This window comes from Etheostoma spectabile, unplaced genomic scaffold (genome assembly GCF_008692095.1).
Source record: "Etheostoma spectabile isolate EspeVRDwgs_2016 unplaced genomic scaffold, UIUC_Espe_1.0 scaffold00018872, whole genome shotgun sequence".
In the NCBI taxonomy this organism is placed as follows: Eukaryota; Metazoa; Chordata; class Actinopteri; order Perciformes; family Percidae; genus Etheostoma; species Etheostoma spectabile.
Genome location: NW_022604535.1, coordinates 27,833 through 34,677, shown reverse-complemented (window position 1 = coordinate 34,677; position 6,845 = coordinate 27,833). Strand labels below are relative to the sequence as shown.

General features: G+C 40.9%; 1 long non-coding RNA gene across 1 annotated transcript; it reads right to left on the bottom strand.

The window, feature by feature from the left end:
- Positions 1 to 2,505: 2,505 nt before the first annotated feature.
- Positions 2,506 to 5,437, bottom strand: LOC116683063 (uncharacterized). Its single transcript, XR_004330521.1, has 3 exons — positions 5,427 to 5,437; positions 2,804 to 2,861; positions 2,506 to 2,525 (listed from the first exon to the last, which is right to left on the bottom strand). It is a non-coding gene; the product is annotated as an uncharacterized LOC116683063 (long non-coding RNA).
- Positions 5,438 to 6,845: the final 1,408 nt, after the last annotated feature.

The following is a 6,845-nucleotide window of genomic DNA, read 5'->3' as shown; positions in this document are numbered from 1 at the left end:
GAGTAACTGTTGAGTAACGTCTGATTTATTTCTGAACACGAGCATCAATCAGACCGACAAAGACACAAATAATCATATTTAGGCAAACTATAGCTCATCCAATCAATAAAATCAATTTATTAATTCCAAAATAGCTTAAGTGAGAGACTTGTCACATGAAATTTGGATGGATACTGCATGTGCACAACATAGGCTACTATATGTAACCTAAAAGACAAACATCCACCTATCCACAGCGAAAACTAAAACTACCGTTTCCTCAGGGTTAGATGTTGAGTTGTTGAATAATCACATGTCCGTTTGTTTTGGTCGACACAGAAGACGCCGCATAACGTAGCTGCTGTTTCGCACTTTTCCTAAAAGGTAACCATGCTTTACACTGTGAGGCCGGGGGGGGGGGTTCCTCCACGTCTGTGTTGCCTTGCCGACGGTTGATTCTTTGTTTTGCTACGCCTGTAAGCTAACACGTGCCGCCCATAGCTGTATACACCCCGTTTCTCAATGTCAAGGATCCTTCCTTGGTAGGACTAGTCCTTCCAAGGAAGGATCCTTCAGGAGCAGGTCAGAGTCCTCCTTAGCATTTGGAGAAAATGTTCAATGGAACAGGCTATCAAGTGCACGTCATTGCCGGCTTGTGTCATTGAATTTTTTTGTGGCATTTCAAAACACTGGATGAAATGGTTGTGGAAGAGTAAACTGCGCTGTTTAATTATGCTGTCGGGGATGTAGAAGATGAATCTGCAGCCGTTTCTTAATGTCACGGAAGGATCCTCCAAAGGCAGGAGGAGGACGTTACGTCATCGACGTCCGTCGAAGGACCGTTCCAATTTCGGGGATCCTCCGAATTCCTCCAAGGACGGAGTCCTTCATTCAGAAAATTTCCCATAGATAAGGATGCATATGTGTATCCTTCGCGGTCCCAAATCACCCACAATCCTATGCGCGGGCCTTTGCCGTCTCTTTAAAAATAATGATAGCGGACCTCAGCGGAAGTTCGAACGGCATCACTGACGGTGAAATAATAATTTAAATGTAAGTATCTTTAGTCTGTGCCGTAAATTTGTTATCACCAATAATATTTTAAATCAATGTAAAGCTTAACGCTTTAATGCTTGTACAAATTGCTATAATAATTAGGTAGATACACCCCGAGCTAACGTTAGCTAACTGGACCTATCATTAACATTCGGCTGTTAGCTAGCTAGGTTGCTGTCTTTGTAAAGTTGAATGTACGGTGGCATGGTCATCTCTTTTTGTATGTCGTTACCGTATGTGCGTAACGTTAGCAGAGATTTATAAAGTTGGTGTGTTTGTTTGTTAATGATAGGTCCAGTTAGCTAACGTTAGCTCGGGGTGTATCTACCTAATTATTATTATAGCAATTTGTACAAGCTTTAAAGCGTTAAGCTTTACATTGATGTAAAATATTAACGGTGATAACAAATTACGGCACAGACTAAAGATACTTACATTTACATTATTATTTCACCGTCAGTGATGCCGCTCGAACTCCCGCTGAGGTCCGCTATCATTATTTTAACGAGATGGCAAGGCCCGCGCATGGGATTGTGGGAGATTTGGGACCGCGAAGGATACACATATGCATCCTTTTCTATGGGAAATTTTCTGAATGAAGGACTCCGTCCTTGGAGGAATTCGGAGGATCCTCGAAATTGGAACGGTCCTTCGACGGACGTTGATGACGTTGGTGACGTGGCATCCTCCAAATTCTGGCTTTGGAGGATCCTTCCTTGACATTGGGAAACACCCACAGTCTGTGGTCCCGCCGCTGAGATCAAGCATGGTCACGTGACTGCACAACGCCGTTTGATTGGTGGAACACAGTCACGTGGTAGAGCCTTCAGCGGAAGACTCTCTCTGTCAAAATAAAACATTAAAACGAGGCGTACGCTGGGGTAAAAACGATGACGCGTAAAATACCAAAGAGGTAAAAAGAAAAGTAACGAGCTCATTGTAGCCTGATGTAGCGGAGTAAGAGTACAGCTTCTTCTTCACTAATGTACTCAAGTACAAGTAAGAGTATAGTGATTTAAAAACTACTCCTAGAAGTACAATGTTTTCAAAAACTTACTCAAGTAAATGTAACGGAGTAAATGTAACTCGTTACTACCCACCTCTGGTCATAGGTTTCCAGGAGAACTTGGCACCACCATCTCCTTATTTGATGCATGTTGCTCTTTGAAAATTAATAAATCAAATCAAAAATAACACATTTGTATGGTAATTTCCAAAACACACTGGAAACATGTTTCTCATGAAGGCTACAGGTAGAGTGACAGGCTGGCAGTTGCAGAAGTCTGACAGGTGGAATCAACTGGGAAATCAGTAAATCAATCAAGATTCAAGATTATTTATTTGTCCCAAGGGAAATTTGTCTTGGACATACAGGCTGCTACATAAACCATGGTACAATCAATATGACATATCACTTGATTTTAGTAAAACGTTGGATTGTATCTCAATAACAAAATTATAAGTAATGAAATCGCCACATAAAACGCATACTATAAAAGTAAAAAAAGTCAAGAAATACAAGCAGTATGAGTAACAATAGTGTGAATTTGCATGCCGTAGATGCAGTGCAATAATTTGAAAAACCGTACTACACAAATATGACCAGTAAAATATACAGAATAGCCAACATCTTACCATCAAAACATACGTGCCACAGTTGTTAGACGAACCTTGCTTTTGTAGGCCCTGTTGTATGAGCAGTACACAATTATTAATGAAAGATTGATGAACAAGTGGTACAGTTCCTAAGAATTATTTAAAGAAATACCTTGTCATCTGCGCCGAAAGTCCTCCAAGGTCCAGGGGACAAGGTCTGAGCAACACTTCTGAGAAGACGGTGTATTGGAATAGTAAATGTAATGCAGGGCTGCCAACTCTCACGCATCGGCCGTGAGACACACGCATTTGACCGGTTTCACACGCTCACACCCCCCCCCCCCCCCCCCCTCGATTTCTCACGCTGAAGTGTCAACCCGGTCGGTCAAATTTCTGAAAGATGAGTTTATCTATGTTTTTACCTGTTGAGCCACTCGTGATCGACTAGTTGTGCTTTCAGAGACTGTGAGTGGGTTCAAGAGCGCTCCCTGTCTGTGGAAGTTTCAAATTGTCGCAAACTGAAAACATTTTTTTTTACAAGCCATCCCAGGTGCATTTCCCCGGCTTCAGGTATGAGCTCTGAGTATCACAGACCCGTCCGTCGCTTGGTGTCCACTCTCTCTGTAAAGATAGAGGTGAGCAGCGCGGCTGGTAGTGTAGCAACTTCAGTTCATTGTAGTGGACGCGCTCTGCTGTGGGCAGTGACGCGTTGCATCTGTGCGTAGACCTCCGATGAAGAGCAGCGTACGGCCACCTCTAAACTCTGTCAGAGACCAGAGACCCAAATGGGCCTCTGTGTCTGTCAGACGGTCTGAATGAGATCCACCATATCAGCGGAGCAATGACATGCACAGCTGACTGTATTAATACAACTCTCCAAATCTCGGACAACAGAGATGGGAGTTGTTATGTTTTGAATGTGCACAAAGTTGTAGACATGAGCAGAAATCTGATGAAACACATCAGAGCTATACTTTATATATATAAATATATGTATATATATGTATATATACTATACTATATATACGATACTGCAACGTTGGGCCTATGGTGCTTCTCTAACCTCTGTGCATCTCTAAATGTATCTGTAAATAATTCATTCAATGTTTTATAAAATGAACAAATAGTCTTTATTTTCCCAAAAAAGTAAATCCAGTAAGTGTGTGGGGGGGGGGGGGGGGGGGGGGGGATGAGGATGAGGGCCAAACATTACTGAACCTTGGCACAAAGGATTAGAATTTATGTAACTCAGTGGTTCTCATTCTTTAGAATTTCAGTGGTCTGAGTTGATCCCTCAACATTAATTTAACTTTGGGTCCCTGGTCCCTACACCAGGGACCCCTGGACCTGTTCACCACAGACCCAGATCTTCTCAGCTGTTGCTGACATATGCTACTGTCTCTTCATGTGGTTCATTATGTTTGGCACATTGTGTGGGTCAGTTCTTATATCATAAGAAGTTAATAATGTAAATGCTGAATGCCCTAAAACCTGTTGATACAACAAAACACAAAGGTTCTTAACCCAACAGTTTTGCACATATCATGCAAGACTTGATTTCTCCATTTCTTTTGCACAAAACTCTCCAGAAAGTGCCATTTAATGGTTTATTTTTCAAAACTTTTTCCTGGGGGGGGGGGGGGCATACCCCCAGACCCCCCTAGGGAGAGCCCCATCCCCCCACATATAACAAATCCCAATTTAAACAGTGGAGTATAATAATCCTGAAAGAGCCAAAGAAATTGCTTTTTACGCGGCAAAATATGGCCCCCCCCAAATCTCACTCCAAGGTTTTGGGAAAAGTTGGCAGCTCTGGTAATGTAAAGTTTAAAAACCAACATATAACCAATGCTTTGAACATTTAGGAACTGTCCAGAGGTTGGAACTTCGCAAATTTCATGTACCCACTTAGTCCTTGTGACAGAGAACTTTTAGCATGGGGGCTAAAATGGGGCCAAGTCTGGTGCAGATGGGTAAAATTTGAAAATCTATGGCCAGTAATCCAAAATTACATTTTAAGATAATGGAAAGCACTTGCTTAAGTTGCAAAAAAAAAAAAAACAGGAACCCCCCCCCCCCCCCCCCACCACAGGGCAAAATGGCAGAAAATGTGCCGAGGAACTCTTAATGGGACTCTTGTCATAAAGGACTCAAACAGAACTGCCCTGCTGTGAAATGTTGGCAATGGTTTTGTTTTCGTTGCTTTTAAGCACCAAATAGGAATTGTGTGTCATACACTAATATGCCAAAACATCTAAAGTTTATATAAAACAGAACCATAGATTTAAAAAAAAGAAAAAAAGGACAAGTGGTGGAAAAAAGAACTACCACCATCCAGAAGGCAAAAAAAACCTTATTGCCCTAAAAAATTGAATGGTACGGTCCAACTGTCATCTCTCCAGCCAATGCCATAAAGTGGATCTAGGAAGTAAATCTTCCTTTTCTGTGGTTTTATTATCAGTTAAATGGGTTAGAATATAAACAGATACACAGTAACGCATTTTGACTTTAAAAGTTGACCTTGTACAGAACACAACAGAAAACTACAGGGAATGCTTAAAGATTTATCTGTGATGCACTGCAATTTTTTGCAATGATTAAGATTGGCAACGGGAAACTTTGTTTTATAGTAAGTTTAAACAGAAAAAGCCTAAAAGCCTAAAAACTACATTTACGTACACGCATAGTCCAGTGTCCAGGTATCCAAACTGGGAGCAGAATGCACTGCAGAGTTGCTGCATTCACCTACACAGGAAAATATGTTAATATAAAATGTGAGTAGTTAAAAAAATAACTTCATTATTTAACTAAAAAGCTAACTTATTGAAGAATCAACACAGAAATTACCGGCAGGTGATCCATAGGATTCAAGGACACTGGTGGAAACCAAGTTGCTATAACATGGCTGTTTGCTGCAAACATTCCCGCCACTCTCTGTAACAGATATAGTTGATCTCTTAATGTTGAACTGTTGATAAATCCATTCCAATTTGTTTGAATATTTTTTCAAAAATGACCTTTTCTATCATTTCGAGACAGCTGTTCAGGATCTGCCAGAGTATAGACACATCGGTTAAAAAAAAAAAATTTAACAATTGAATTACATCAGCTTGCACAATCAATATGCATCATCTCATTAGCGTACGTTCTCAATTCTTACTGTTCCACTGATGTCCTCAATCAGTCCCAGACTACAAAAGTCCGCTCGAGTGAGGACCACATTGTCCACAAATGCTGGATGTTTATTAGGATCTTTGGTCCTATCCAAAACCTCCATTGACTAAGGGAAAGAAGAAAAAAAGTCAAGACCTGTACCTTGTAATAGTAAGCACAATTCATAGTAGCCTACAGTTGATTTGCATCACCTTTTTTTTTTTTTTTTTTTGCATGTTTTGAAACTCCTGACCCCAGCAGGCCTTATTTGGCTTGACTTTCTGAAGACTGGTGAAGTCTATCTGCTCTTTGTCATAGTACACTAATCGAAAGAACACAAAAAAAATCATTCTATTTAAAAGTTGCTTCATTAAAGCAGCTGACTCACACTTCTGTTGTTCCTCACTTCCTCCACTAAAGCAAAAGGACGTGGCGGACATCCCAGGTTGAAGGGAAGGAGCTGTTCAATGAAATTAGGTTACATTTTCCTTTTATACCAGCATAAAAGAAAAAAAACATTCATCTTTGTGCACTAACAAACGTAGAAATATACCCATTCTAAATAGGAGGCCATGTGCTAAATTGGTACAATTTAAATCTATAATTGTAACTTACAATTAATTAACACAGCAAAAATATACAGGTCCTCGTATTTTTATTGTTTTGAGCTTTGCACAAGTCTTAAAGGAGAAAAAAGCACAAAGGAATAACCCACCCAACATGAGTCTCCCATAGCTGTCCAACTGCATCTCCCCATTTTCTGGAACAATCTTTTTGTATTGCTCTTCTGCAATGTTCAAGAAGTAATTGTTCTTCTTCATGCCTGACAACAGCTGCTCCACACACTGGCTGTTGATGTAACCAGCAAGCTCAGGCACGGGTCCCTCTCATCCCTGCTGTTCCCCTGGTGGAATACATCACTAAGAACAAAATGCTCTGAAGACCCAGTGAGAGGATGGCCATTATCGTTCGCTGGTACCTTGGGGTGCTTCAACCAGGACATATTCGCTGTTAGTTTCCCCTCTGAAGCCTGCTTAATGTTGTCCACATTAGGCTCCACC